At 34.4% G+C, this 16,428-nt stretch overlaps 1 pseudogene; it reads right to left on the minus strand.

Moving 5' to 3' along the window:
- Positions 1–11,766: 11,766 nt before the first annotated feature.
- LOC121777807 lies at positions 11,767–14,448 on the minus strand (annotated as a pseudogene).
- Positions 14,449–16,428: the final 1,980 nt, after the last annotated feature.

The following is a 16,428-nucleotide window of genomic DNA, read 5'->3' on the forward strand; positions in this document are numbered from 1 at the left end:
GGTTGCTTCATCTTCACAAAACAGTCTACGATTTTCCCGGTATGCTTGGCAGCATTGACTGCATGCATTGGATACGGAAGAATTGCCCGGCTGCTTGGAGGGGGCAATACTTAAGCGGCCACAAAGGCGGCGGCCCAACGCTTATCCTTGAAGCGGTCGCCGACTGCCGCCTAAGGATTTGGCATGCATATTTCGGTGTTGTCGGATCCAACAACGACTTGAACGTACTCTATTCTTCACCACTCTTCAATGATGTTTTGAATGGTGTAGCACCGGCGATCGACTTCATCGTCAACGAAAATGCATACCACATGGGTTACTATCTCGCCGATGGTATCTAGCCAAGGTGGCCGACTTTCGTGAAGACGTTCAACAATCCGCAAGAACCGAGATGAGTTCTTTTTGCGCAGCATCAAGAGTCTGCTCGGAAAGACGTCGAAAGAGCTCTTGGGGTCCTTCAAGGCCGATTCAACATTGTGAAGGCCCCGTCTCGGCTGTTGTACGTTAAGAATATCGCCGACATCATGTACACGTGTATTATCTTGCACAACATGATTATAGCTGACGAAGGACCGAGGGCGGCTAACTTTTACGACGAGGATGAAACCGGAAGCTCAACCGCGAGGTCTCCCCCACGCCGAGGTGTGCATACGACGGTGGACGAGAGGATCGAAATAAGACACACAATGTGCGATACCAGAACCCACATTGAGCTACAAGAAGACCTAATCAACTCGTGTAACAATGTCAACTAGGGTTTACTGATGTCAACTCGTGTGTACATAATGTCAATCAGGGGTATTAATGTAAACTGAATTTTGTTAGTTATAACTAACTTCTAGAAAATATCTCAAAGCTTCAAACTAATATAATTATCTCAATTTACACTATTTTATAAGGATTCTAACAAGATCCTAATTGCATATGTTTGATACTACAATTTGAAAATTTTATTTGAATTTTTAATATTTCGATGTTCAGATTCATGTCAAGAACAGTATATATAATGTTAATCATATGCATGTCCAGTGTGAATCAAATTTAGCTGACATAATCAAGACATTTAGTTGACATTATTAGTGTAACGGATTAACATCGCGAGAATGACGAAAACACCCTTTTCGAATTGATTGATACAAAATGAATTTTCACATAGCAACACTATCTTTTAGATCTAATGACTAGAAATTAGTAGTAGTTTGCAATTAATCACATCCCTACTAATATATATTCCTCGTTAACCAAAAGAAATCTTTATATTATACTACTGTTAAAATAAAATATTTAATTTCTCTTGTAAGTACTTATCAATTGGAAAAAAATTAATTCATCAAAATTACTTATTTTTTCCCCTTTTCCTTCGCATTAACTTAGACTACTTGGCTTAGAGTTGTCAACTGGGTCGGGCTAGCCCAGCCCGGCGAGGCCCGAGGGTGTTGGGGCCCAGCTCGGCCTAGGAGCAGGGTCTGAAACGAGCTGTGCCGGGCCGGGCTTATTTTCATATATCTCAACCCAGCCCAGCCCAGACCCACTTGGTCAGTGAGCCGAGCTGGGCCGGGCCGGGCTGAACTGTGCCGGGCTTTGACAATTTAATATTAATCAACATAAACAAAAACATTCTAAACATAAAAACTTCAATTGTAAAATTACAAAAAATATTACATGTTCGAAGAGTTAACCTGGATAATTTTGCCAATCAAAAGTAAAGTTTGGATCATTAGTACTTGAATAGTAATAATATGTTATTGGAAAATAAAATCTCTCGATATCCGACTCTTGATCTTCTTGTGCATTAATTACCAAATTCGGTCCGTTGTCTTCATCTTCTTGACCTTCTTCTTTCATTTATGACATTCTATATCTTTTGAGCCTCTTCAACTTGTTCAATCGAAATTCTTCATCCATCCAATTCTTCAAAAGCATGCAAAATTTGATAGATTTTGGCGTCAATTGAGTTCTTCTATCTGTCACTGTTCTTGCACTTGCACTAAAAGCACTTCCGGATGCTACACTAGACATTTGACATGTTAGTAGATCACGTGCAATCATAGATAAAATAGGATTATTTTTTTGTTCCATTTTCCACCAATGTAGAATATCGAAATCCTCAGAATTTTCCACTAAATCTAAGCTTAAATAATGTTTAAGCTCATTTGTTGATCTAGTACCAGAATCACTTTTCCTCATTTTTATTCTATCTAGAAGTGCATAACTAGATGAATAACCGCTGCTGTTTTTGTTGGAAGAAGATGGAATAGCAGTTGTCAATGTATTTTTAAAACAAGAGGTATATGAACCAACTAACAAATTCAAACAATCCTCCAATTGATCATTTGTTATAGGATTTTCAATACCAAGACACGAGTAATATTCTTCAGGATAAACTTCACAACCATCCTTTTTGCATATTGGATAAAAAAATATAAGAAAAAATAGCACAAAAAGGAACATTTTGATAATAGTTTTTCCCTTTAATCTCCATCTTTCCGATAATGTCTTTCACATTTTTCATATTTCTATGCTCATCAAAATTTTTAACAATGTTAACCATTTCACGCAACATAATATTGGAAGTAGGATAACAACTACCGGACATAACATTAGTCATATCACTAAACGTTTGTAAAAGAGGTATTAATATGTCAACAATCTCTCAATTCTTCTCACTAATAACACTAATGCTAGAATTTTTTTTCTTCTTCATATAGCATATTATTATTGAAGAATAGGGTTTAGCTTCCATTAACATTCTATAAGTTGAAGACCACCTCGTTTTTACATCAATATAAGGAATTTTAAATTTCATTTTCACACTTTTAACCATCCTCCTATACTTTTGCAACCTAACCGAAGATGATGTAATGAACAACAAACAATCTCGTATAAGATCAATATGAGGTATAATACTTTTCATTCCATCACATACACATAGATGTAGGACATGACAAACACAACGAATGTGAAAAAATTTTGCATCGAAATTTGGCTTCAAAATTCAATAAAATACTCTATAGCTTTGCCATTGTTTGTTGCATTGTCTAATGTAATAGACATAATTTTATCACTTATTTCCCAATAATTCAAACAAGACATAACAGCTTGATATATAGATATACCGTCATGTGGATGCTCAAGCAATGAAAAATCAATTATTCTTTTTTCCAACATGAAATTTTCATTTATCCAATGGGTTGTAACACATAAATAATGCAAACCTTTTCTACCAAGCCATAAGTCGGTAGTTAAAGAAATTTTAGAATTTAATTTAGAAAATAATATTTTCAAAGCAATAATTTCAAATTCATATATTTTGTAACCATCTTTGTAACAATTGTTTCGTGAAACACTTTTAAAACAAGGTTGAGTTTTTTTTTCAAAATCTGCAAAATATTGAGTTTCCACGAAATTAAAAGGAAGTTCAGCTCCTATAACAAGTTTAGCAAGTTCAATTCTCACTTTATCTTGTTTATATGCACAATTTATAACAGCACCACTAGATGAAATATCTAAATTTTGTTGTCTACTGTCATCTAACAAGTTATTATCTTCCCAATTCTAGCGATGATTATTCAAATGTCTAGTTAAAGTACCAGTGTCATAATTAACTTTAAAAGCAAATTTGACCTTACAGAGCTTACAAGCTGCTTTTTTTCATCATTCAAGGTAAAATAATTCCACCCTTTACTAGTCTTATATCTAACTGGTGGTTTTTTAACTGCAATAGAAGTTTGGGTTTCAACAAAAGTGGTTTGTTCCTCCTCTAAGTTTACATGTTGTGGCTGTGATGCAGATTCTGAAAAACGAGGAACGTACTCATTTTGTGGTGTTCTAGAAGACGAACTTGGAGACATTCCCATAAATCTTTTCATTTTTAAGATATAAAATAGCAAAGAAATAAACAACCATTGAAGCTATAACAAAATTAAACAAATAAATCACAATTGGAGCAAAATCAGCTATATAAAAAATCAACATTAACAAATATTAAACAAGAACAGTTATATAAATAAAAAATTAAAACAAACCAGGTGATTATTGGCAGTTCAGCAACACCAAATCAGACAAATGATACTTCGATTGGATGATTCTCGACAACACCAAATCCACCAGATGAACCGTTGGATGAAGATGGATGATTCTCGATCTCGACAACAATGACTGAGGATGCAGAGAATAAGAGTAAGAGAATTGGAGTAGGGATGAAGATGGAATGGAGAATACAATTACATGTATTTATAGGAGAATTAGAGAAGAAAAATTAAGATTATACTGTTGAAAACTTGGAATTGGAGAATCGAAAATAGTGAAAGTTAACTCCTCTCCCCTCCATAACTGATTAAATGAGAATTTTGGGAAGAAGGATCGATTGAGATATAATTGTTCCTGAATTGTTACTGGTGTAAAGAGAGGTATAATATTAAAGCAAAGAGAGAGAAGAAGACCGATGGAATGAAAATTGAGAATGAAGGTTGCATCTGGCACTCCTCTTTTATTTACCAATCATCAATCTCTCTTTAATTAAGCGGCCGGCACGCCATATTTATTACTTAGAAACTAGTAATTTATTAATAGTGCATTGCCATTTAATATATTACTTAGAAACTAGTAATTTATTAATAGTGCATTGCCATTTAATATATTAGTTTTAATTAAATCCTAAACCTAACCATATTTAATTAAGTGAGTGGGTTGAAGCTGGGCCGGGCTCGGGCCAGGCCTGGGCTACTAGTGGGCCTAGTCCCGGGCTGGTCCTGGGTTTACAAATAAGCCCAAATGGAGCCCGTTACACTCAACAAGCCCAGCCCAGCCCAGCCCAAGCCAGTTAGACTCAACAAGCCCAGCCCAAGCCCGTTCCATTTCTCTGACGAGCCGGGCCTGGGCCAGCCCGGCCCAGTTGACAACTCTAACTTGGCTGCTTCCTCACATTATTGATGACAATTTTGATGCCATTTCTTGCATATATAGATTCATTTTGAATGATATGATAGATTGGCAAAATATTATATCAAGTACATATGACTAAATAATAAAAGTTTGAATTATTTTTAATTCAATTTTTATAGTTCATCATTTACATCAAAGTAAATGCATTACATAAATTATTTACATAAAAGTAATAAAAGTTTGAATTACATAAATTTTTTTGGATTCATATGACTAAATAATAAAAGTTTGAATTATTTTTATAGTTCATCATTTACATCAAAGTAAATGCATTACATAATTTTTTTTGGATTTCGGATCCTCTATACTAAAATTATTAAAGCTTCTAACCATTAAACAATTCAATTTTTAATCAAATTCTAGTTCATTATGAAACTTTGAAAATCAACTATAAAAATTATGAATTTTAACAATTTTCTTAAATTTCCCACTAAGTCTAATATGGGTCAAATTGTATATAATGTGGCATCCGAAAAATTCTACAAAAACGATATCCCATGTGAATTTTATAATAACTCAATCATGTCATCATTTGAAACACGGGTGCGCCAAATCAATAACTTTTATTAAGACCATACTTGTTTTATTACCTTCATACAGTATACATATATTATAAGATTAAGTATAATACTTTGATAGCTTCGTGTTTTCATGGAATTCCTCCGCCGAGTCCGGCATTGCTGCCGTCGGCGCCAGCATTGACGCCTACGTCGACTTCCGTGAGCATGCTCTGGGCCAGGTTCACGTTTAAGTCCCCCAAGTTGCCAAAGTCGACTTCGAGGCTCACAAGGTTCTGGCCGCCGGTGCAAACAAGAATGCTCATAACTAAAACAACCAACTTCGAACCCATTTTTGCTGAGAAATTAAAGAGATTATTTTACAAACAAGTCTTGTTGATGAGAGTTACATGAGAGATATATCAGTATTTAAAGACATCGACCATCAATTGTTGAACAAGCATTTATTGGATACTAATTAGCCCTAATTAAGTGTTCCATATTTTTAAAAAAATCATTATGGATACATTTTCGTTTTTTTAAGACTTGGCTATAATTATAGGTTAGATATAATATAGTATTGAATTACACTTTTATGCTTAAAGTAATTGTGTATAGGAATAAAATCGATGAATTTAATTTATAATTAAAAAACTTTTTATATATTTTTGTAAATGGCTATTAATAACTGTTTTAATTTTTATTATTTTAATAATAAATCTCTCATTCCATTAACTAATAGTATTAATATTTATTATAAAATTAATCCATAAATATAGTACTATTATATTCCCCTAACTTTTTATATCCAGATTTTTAAAATAAGTAGCTAGTATGCTAGCTCAGGGTACAACTTTTAACATGATTGGTGCCAAACTTCGAAATTCCAGGCGAAAATCCATGGCTGATAATGATTTGACTTACCACCAAAACATTTAAAGCCATAATCAATAAGGTTTAAGTACATTTAATTTTTCTCGAATAAGAAGGTCGAATAAATTCAAAATTAATTAATTAATCTATAAAAGTAAACGATATACTAATTATCTTAGGTCATTTTATATGTGCATAATCTATTTATTAATATTACCCACGAAAATCTTCTTCACTATTAATTCAATCGACCCAAATATAATATTCCCTCTGTCTCATAATAAATGTCTTACTTGGATCGTGACACAATATTTTAGGAGATGTTATTTTGTGTGTTAAGTGTAGAGAAAATAGTATATTAAGATTTATGTGAGAGATAACTTTTCAAAAAAAAAATTGACATCCTTTATAGGATAAACTAAAAAAAATGTAACATCTATATATTATGGGACAGAGTGAGCACATAAATAATTTGTGATCCTTGCTTTGCTAGCATTGATACTCAAGCACTTTATTAAAACTCGGGTCACTAAACACTTAGGGTCAGTTTGATTTGAAGTATTATATTTCATAATTAAATATGTGGAGTATTTTATCCTGTTGATGAGATTAAATCTCACAACTTAGTTCTATATGGATAATCGTAGTCGAAGAAAAGAGGGTAGAATATCAATAATTAATACCTAAAAAATTACTACATTTCAAAATGACCTTGAGAATATTTATATCACATCATGATTCACATACACCAAAACATCTTCATACATATGCTAAACTATTGATTAGGTCATCATAAACCCTAAACACAAAATATACATAAACACAAACTGAAGTGATCAATTAGTTTTATTAAGACCATATGCTACTTTTATTACATACATAAAATCTAGCAGCTGGCCATATAATTATTTTGAAAGCTTCCCCTTCTCATGGAACTCCTCCACTTTCCCCAAATTCTGGAATATAGATTTTTTTGTCGCCAACTCCGCCGCCTTCGCCAAATTCTGGAATATAGAACTTTTTATAACCGACTGAAACGCTGCTCTCCGAGCCACCGAGGTTCCGGCCTGCGGTGGCCGTGCAAACAAGAACGCTCAGAACAAAAACAAGAAGCAATTTTGAAGCCATATTGTCTCGTCTTCTGAGTAAAGAGATTATTACACAAAAAAGTATAATTGAATATTTAGATATTGATGATGAGAGGTAATTGGGGATTGTATTTATAGACAAGGATCATCGATCGTCAATTATTGAAGTACTAGTTATGCACTATTGATTTATTGGATAATTTAGCCCTAAGTATTGTGTATTTTGCCATGCATAAACCACGTAGCTAAATGGTAGTTAATGAATAAAAATTATAGTAGCTAGGATATTTCGATGGAAATTATGACTTTCTTGATTTGGCTCAATAATGTTGATAAAAAATTATGTGGTCACGAATCACGATGACTTGCGGAGTAATAAATGCATTATTTTTAATTAGTATTGAAAAATAATTACACACTTAACCTCTCTCACCAACTCTGAATAGATATTGTGACTAAACTACCGTTTTATTGTTATACTTTATAAAATAAAATCTAAAAATAAATGATTAAATATTTTAAAATTTATCATTTATGTTTTCTTTTTTAGCATCACTTAAATTTAAAAGCACTAGAAGAGAGATTTGTCCAAGTTTTGGCATTAATTGTGCTATCTAAGTTAGAGAATTGGTCTCCAGATTTGGTAGCTTTATCTTTGACTGCGCGTTTGTTTTTCTGGTGTTGGTTTGTTTGTTCCCTTTTGTCGAGTAATGTTGGGACTTTTTTTGGGTGGCATTGTTTTTTTGTTTTTTGGCTTGGTTTTGCTATAGCTGTTGTCTGCTTTTGTTTATATTCATTCTTTGTATCGGTTTGTGGCTCGCCTCCCTTTCAGGTTTGAGCATTTTTATTTATTAAAAAAAATCTTAAGAGTAAATTGTCAAGTAATTTGATGGAAATTATGAGCCACATATGTGTAGTAAAATTAGAAGTTTGGCACCAAAATGTAAATCGGTAAACACACGGCAAGTTTGTGTGACCTGTCGAATTTGAAAGAGATTGCTATACATTAGATAGTCAACGTCAAAAAAATGTTAAATTTCCTTTTCCGGAAAAAGTTTTCTCTCATATAAAGTTGTATTTTCACGTTGTAAATAATCTCAAAATGACACTGTTTGTCATCTTATTATTCTTAAAAAAAATTCAAATTATATTGTTTTTTTTTGCAAGACGAGTAGAGATACTGTATACAAATAGCTGCTCAAATAAATTCAGTGTGTTGGAAAAACAAATTAATGATTCATGTGATATACACGTGAGCACGAACGATATGAACGCAAAAGCGTACGTGTGTTCATGTCGTAGTTGTAAATTAGTGTTGTTTGTCTGACACGCGATACGTTCGTACATATAGAGAAAGTTATAATTCTCGTTTCAGTACATTCAATTGATAGGAATGAGATAGTTTCAACGTATTTATACGCTCATTTGGGGACCATACAAATCCCTTACTATATTATAATTTCAGTTTCCCCTTTTACAAAATAGTGATCTAATATAATATCCGCACAATAAGTCTCAAGATAATCGTTAGATCTCCCATATTTATATTACTCATATGTTCACTTATTTGAGTTGATCAATACATTTTCATAAATATATATACAACCATTATACGATAATGTTATTGTTAAGCCATATCATAATGCAAATTTCATGCACCATTGCCCAAGATGCATCAAATTATTGACATAAAAATATACTATGGCATTTCTATTCTAACACGGGATTTTATTTAGTGTTATTTTGTAAGTGAAGTGGAAAGAATAATAGTGGTTTTTCTATTTTTAAAAATATGTCATTTGGAGTGGGACATAAAAAAAATGGTTCAATCATATTGAGTAGGAGGAGTAAGTAGTAGTAATAGTACATATATGCAACTGATCAAACAACTGACTTCGGCTCTCTAATGACAAAGAAAAAGGACAAAAGGAACATATGATCAAACAACTGATATACTTTTATTTAGATAATGCTACTTTTATTACCACATACACATAATGTAGCATCTGTCACACATAACACACACACATATATAGGGATGTATATATATATAATCTTCTGAGCTTTTGCTTTTTTCATGGAATTCCTCCCCATCTGTAACCAATTCCTCCACCAATTCCTCCACCAATTCCTTCACCAATTCCTCCACCAATTTCTGGAATTATTACCACCTTTTCACCATCAGTGGCAGAACCACCGAGGTTTCTTGCAGTGGCAATGCAAATAATAGCACTGATCATCACAACAAAAACAAGAACCAACTTTGAAGCCATATTCATACAGATTACTATATTTTCTTGACAATGTTTCAAATTTGTATAGAGTGGGAGTTAATGCATTTGAGATGTGCATTTATAGACAATCTAATTCGAAAAGAAAAACACAATTATCTTTGAAAGAGGATATATGGTAGCTCTAGCTAGACTTCTTTAATTCGACAGCAAAATTATTTAAGTGGGTGACTTTTTTTAGTGTGTAAGATTGGAACTTATGGCCTTAATTGTAGTAGCTAATTAAGTTAGAGTTCAACTTGTCAATTTAGTGGATATTCAACATATTATATTATCACACGTATGTGTTATACGTGTTACAAATTAATTAAATTCGAAGTTTGGCACCGAAATGTTAATCGGTAATGGTGCACGGCACGTAATTGAGGTCATCCACAACATGCACGTCCCTTAGCTAGATAAGTTATTGTAGACTAGAGGAGTATAAGATATATATGGGCAACGGAAACCGTTTTAAATTTATGATATTCTTGGATTGTTCTTTGATTATATGATTGTTAATTATCATAACTCCTTCCATTCCTGAAAAGTATGAATATTTAGTTTGACACGAGTTTAAATGTATAATTGGTAAAGTATGAGAGAGATCAAGGGTAGTGTAAGTAGTGTTAGTAGAGAGTGAACTTCACATCATTAGTAGTTTAGTGTAATAGTATAAATTGTAAATAAAATTATGTATATGGGGTAGTGTTTGTTTAACTATCTCAAAATTACAAAGTTTATACTTTTCGGCAGGGGCGGCAGCAGAAAATGACATTAATAGGGGCTATATTTTAAAATTTTCTCTAGAAGTTTATTTTTGAGTAGTTTAGATTAATAATAAGGGCTTTTGTATAATAATTTGTGTAAAATTTAAATAAATTTTAAAAACAACTAGTAGAATTAAAAAAATTCAATTCATTAGGGGCTTAAGCCTCTTTAGGTTTTAGGTTGTGTGTAGTTCCGCCACTGCTTTTCAGGAACAATCTAATAAGAAAATAGTCATACTTTCTAGTTTTAGAGGGAGTAATATATGTCAATATACACTAATAAATAACAATATTACTTAAGCAAAGGGTTAATCTTGACCACATAAGTTAATACTATTAACTAATTTTATGAATCTTTGTAAGAAAAGTCGTTGGAACCATCATACCATACAAAAATATTTCGAAACTCATAGCTCAAGAAAACATTAACTCATATATTTACTAAAAAAATTCTGAATCAGTGCCCCTTAATTCAAATATCAGCTTTCTTGAGAGAGAGCATAAGTTTTCCAATTTCCAACGATGCCATGAATTTCAATGTATCAAAGTTGTCACACACATATTTACAACTATCCACAGAAAAACATGTTTGATATTACTATAAATCCCTCTTAAATCCTTTCACTTTGCATAACACATTTTTATTATTTTCATTTTTTGTTGTTATAAAAATGACCACTAAAATATCTCTAGTCCTCTTTATGTGCCTCCTTTCTCTCTCCACCATGCATGCTAGAATGCTCTCAAGCGAAAGTGGCGCCGCCTCCTCCGGCTACGGTGGCATAAGGCCAGCTGGCTTAGGCGTTCGCATTGGGGGCGGAGGAGGAGGTGGTTTTGACGGCGGAGTTGATCTTGGGATTGGCCGTGGATTCGGTATAGGCGGCAGGTTTGGTGGTGGAGCTGGCGGAGAAGTTGGTGGGAGTGTAGGGTTTGGTGGTGGACGAGGAGGAGGTGGCGGCGGACCTTGAATGATTGTTTATGTTAATTGTTTGGGGATATGCTATGAATTGAAGTGTTTATGTTAGAATCAAGTATCAAGGAATTACATTCCACGTTATTTTTAATGAATAAGCATATCATTTTGATGAATTCTCTTCTAGATTTTCAATTAGACATGTAGTAGTATATCAAAGTAATTGCAAATCGTGCGTGTACATAGACTCAACATTGGCTACCTTCAAACTCGAACACGGTACACACATACAGATTCATGCATGTGTTGGGGTTAATGTTTTATGTCTCGCAATATTTAAAAAAAAATTATTTTGATTATTTACCAATAAAAAAAGAGAGATGAGCTCACAAACTTTTTCTAAAATACAAATGAGACAACACAAAATACCATAAGACATTTAAAATGGGACAAAGGGGAGTATTATTTATTCTCATAGGAGTAATACATTAGAATTTAGATCAAGGATAGATATGACTTTGAATAGTCAAATTTTATGTTAATCAAAAATCACGCCCTAACTTCTACTCCTTCCTTAAGTAGGTGCTCTTTCACAGCTTGAATGGGAACCTGCAAAAATTAAAACAAATTCCCAAGCAGAATTAATCAACTGTTTAAATACTTTGTGAATAACAACAATGTGAAAAGGTTTCTCATCATCGGTCTTATTCTTTACCTCCTTCCGATGGAAAATGCCGGCAGCAAGGGCGGCTGAGGCGTTTGTTTTCAAGAAAACTTCAGAGAAATGTTCAGCAGATCCAGCACCACTACCTGCTATAACCGGAATACTAGCAGCGTCTGAGATCAGCTTTATTAGATCTATGTCAAAGCCTTGACCTTGTCCTGGTAATAGGACATAAGAAACAATGTAAACAGATTTGGCCGTGTTTTGAATCGACATGCCTTTTCCCACCTCACGAGCAGAGGCTAAAGAACGGTAAAACGGTGAACGAAAATGCATCAACATTTGTTCAAGACAAAAGCATGAGAATCATACCATCACAGTAATGCAATTTAAGACTATTTCTCCTGCCCCTAGTTCTTCCACAACTTTTGCAAGTTCATATGCACCGATGGGTCGACCTTCTCGCCCACGAATAAGCAGCAATTAGAGACTACAAGCACTTACGTATAGAGAAACTGAAGAGATATGGTCCTAGAACAAACAGATTAAAATATGCGTACCGTGCACTGGTACCAAGCAAATTGCTCGCCATTAGGACCTGAAATCATGATAAAGCACTAGTGTGCACATGTCATGTGCTTAAGAAGAAAGTTTTGAGTTATTTTATCTTAATCAATAAGTTGACTGACTGTGCTGTCAGTTAGTCAATAAAATGCATGTAAGCTTCTGGCTATCGAGCCTAAGTAAAGTTTCGTAGAGTAACATACAGCATAAAAGACCCATTTACCTGGTTTTGAAACACTGACTTGAACTCTACATCGTTAGGATCCTTCAAGTACACCCGGCGAGGATCAATGCTTATAGCCACCGCCTATGTTGCATGAAATGCACAGAAATATGGTCAGATGTGAAATATAGAAATGAGAAACAAAGGGAATAAAGAAAGATCTATAAGCTCGTTACTAGACGTCGTGAAGACATCAAGACAGAAAGGATAAATTATTGCAGATGATAATAAACCTCACCTGATTTCCATATACTCTAGAGATTTGCTCTATGCTAGTCTTTCCAGTTTTTACCTAAAGTAAACCAAGCACCGTGAGTTTGAGCAGACGCCATATTTTTGGAAGATGTACAAGGAGTCAAGGACAGAAGGGAATACTTTGGTTTTTAGATACTCTTCTGCAGCATAGACTGCATCACTTCCAATAGAGACCTTGTCGGCACCAGATCGGAAATATTCTGAAGTAACTTCCAAACTAGAGTAGTATCTGTCAAACATTTGTTAATTAGCATCAAACAAAATAAGTATATCTACAACTGTTGAATTCTTCTAGGAAACTATTACAATCAAATCTCTACTGATATAAAAGAATTAGAAATTAATTCTTTTATGGATGACAAAATATATAGAACATACCGGCCATTTCCATCAGTAAAATCTCGGATGCCACCTCCAACTGTCAATGGAACAAACACATTCTCTGATGCATACTTCAGAACCTATCCAGATAGACAAACAGAACAATGAACTTAGTCTACACAAATTATTAAGATGCAAAAACAAATTGTCAGTGTTCTAGCAAAACTATTTTAAGGAGCCAATGGAAGTGCTAAGAAACTTATTAAGCTACACAACATACATATAACAAACCTGTAGCATTGGCAAATCACCTAGAGGGAAGTTGCGGAAGCCAGTAATGTTCAAAAAGCTGACCTGGAATAGTTAAAGATAAAATCTTATACTCCATTTTTGTAGAATGCAAAATTTTTTGTTTGTTTAGGTTCATCCATTTTGCATTCCCCCAAATTCTACTCTATATGACATTATCCAAGAAAAGGACATACCACATCAGCTCCATCAGTGTAGTATTGTCCAGCAAGATCCACTGGCTTGCCAAGGTTTCTCACCTTTAAAAAACAATTGTACAAGGTGAAGATACACATTTCAAACACAGACTACACAATCTAGTTTCATCAAGGTGTTAACTTTCTGGCCATCAAACCAATATTTGTTACAAATTGAATCGAAAGGTTGTGCACTTCTTTTTTGGTAAGTTCAAGTCGTGTAGAAATTGAAAATTGGGTCATGCTTCATGATTTAAATAGCAAATTATCCATATTTACATTGGATAGAGAAAAGCAGAATCTCAGTAATCTAAAGTGTTCAAAGACCATTTATTTCTTGCAAATACATGAGCTTTTAGAATCAGAACTAACATGGAGAATTTCATTTGAATGATAGAAAATATCAGGCATAAGTCATAACATAACAATACATGAAGCATTTATGCTACCTCATTTTCAGCCGTCTGCTCTCTTACATCATATTGATCTCCTTTAGTTACAACAAGATCACCATTATCATTTGCCCTCACATCAAGACAAGCGATGACCTGGTCAATGTGATTCAAGAGATACACAATCATTTGTACTGGAGGTAGTAGAAACCAATTTTGCTATATTAAATAGTCATTTTTTCCATTCAATTAATTGAAGTATAACTATTATGCTAGCTAGCACTGACTGACTACATCACTTACCCTCTTGGCAAGTTTGGACGCCCTCCCTTTAACTGGCACCTTTCTTCACAATAAGATATTAGTACGTTATTTGGTCATAGAAATATTTAATATGCAAGTAAGGATATCTGGTATTTGATACCTTTGTAATTTCAGACTTTGGATACAAAAACCTTCTCAGGACAGAGAGGCCAGCCTCTTCAGAAACCACCCCAAAAAAGTAAGAAAGCCAGGTATATTTGCATGGCTAGAATGAATACGGACAAAGGAGACTAAAGTTCAGTTTTATTCCCTTCTATTCCCTAAAGTGTTTAAATAATAAATAGTTCCCCTTTAATTTCACAACAAGTCAGAAGCTCTTACCACCACTCTTTTCAGGATGGAACTGAACTGCATGAACATTTCCCCTTCTTATGGAAGCTATAAAATCACTATCATAGTTGCATGTCGAAGATATCCATTCTTTATTATCATTTGACTAAATAGGGATTAGAAAAGGAAGCAGACACTTGAAATGTAAGGACACAGAAAATGAGAAATTATAAACACAAATTCATAAGAAAGCTATTGTAAAAGATACTCTCTCCGTCCCGGACTACTTGCACTTATTTCCTTTCTGAGCGTCCCAAGTTATTTGCACTCTTTCCATTTTTAGTAAAAATTATCACCTACAGCCGCAATTGTTGACTTTGCTATACACTCATTCCTTAATCTCCGTGCCGAAAAGGAAATGTGCGAGTAGTCCGGGACGGAGGGAGTATATTACAGGGGTTGCACGATAAGAATGGACAAAGTAGACATGACGGTTTCCAATATCATCCAAAATTTGGGAGTCTTTCGTGACTTTTACAGCATTCAAGCCAATATGAGGTATTCTAAAACCATTTGACGAATCAAAACGTCCAACGACTCCAGGGATCTAACCGAGACCTTTGACTGAAAATAATGGCAGTAAATTAGCTTGACTAAGCAGGCGTCATCAATAATCAACAAGTAATAAAAGTAATTAAGTAAATCAATGAGCAATGCCTAGCACAATCAACTTCCTGTCTGATTGGTATCATCTATGAATAGAAGAAACTGGGAGCCAAAAATGCACAACATATCTATATATTCACTGTAAACAGAAACAAAAACTAAATGTTTGAAACTTGTACGACATGGAAAATACATGAAAGGTGAAAAATTATGAACAGGTCACAAAGAGTTATTCAACAAGTTCGATTGTCAAACTGATTCTAAAATTCTAGAGTGATGTATAAGATGTTAAGCATAAAACATATGCTTGAAATAATAAAAGGAGCGTCAAATAACTAACTGGTCCATTTTCCTCACTTGACTCAAAAAGTAGCTGCAATCCAAGACAAATGCCTAGAAAGGGACGATCTTGTTCAATGTATGTGCAGAGTGCCTCAGCCAGTCTAAAAATAGTTGGTGAGTTATTGAGTAAGCAGTGATTCAGGTCAAAATAAAAACTTAAACGAGGGGATATAATGAGTTATCCTGATAGTTAAAATAGTCATGTTTCACATTACAGCAATGAAATATAATTTGCAAACTAAATAACTTTACCCCTTCTATTCCAACACGTCCATGGCAGGTGCAAATAGACATGCCCACCGGTTCCGGTTCCGGCGGTTAACCGCCGAACCGGAACCGGCGGTTCCGGAACCGGAACCGGAACCGGCGCAATATTCCCGAACCGGAACCGGCGCAATTCGGTTCGCGGTCCGGTTCAGGTTCAAGATATTTCGAACCGGAACCGTCACCGAACCGGCGGTTCGGGACGGTTCGGAACCGCCGGTTAACCGTGGAACCGCCGGTTCCGGCGCTTAAATCGAGGCAGGGGGATGGGGGCCGGTGGTGATCTTCAAAAACGGTCGAAAA

This window comes from Salvia splendens, chromosome 18 (assembly GCF_004379255.2).
Source record: "Salvia splendens isolate huo1 chromosome 18, SspV2, whole genome shotgun sequence".
NCBI classification, from domain to species: Eukaryota; Viridiplantae; Streptophyta; class Magnoliopsida; order Lamiales; family Lamiaceae; genus Salvia; species Salvia splendens.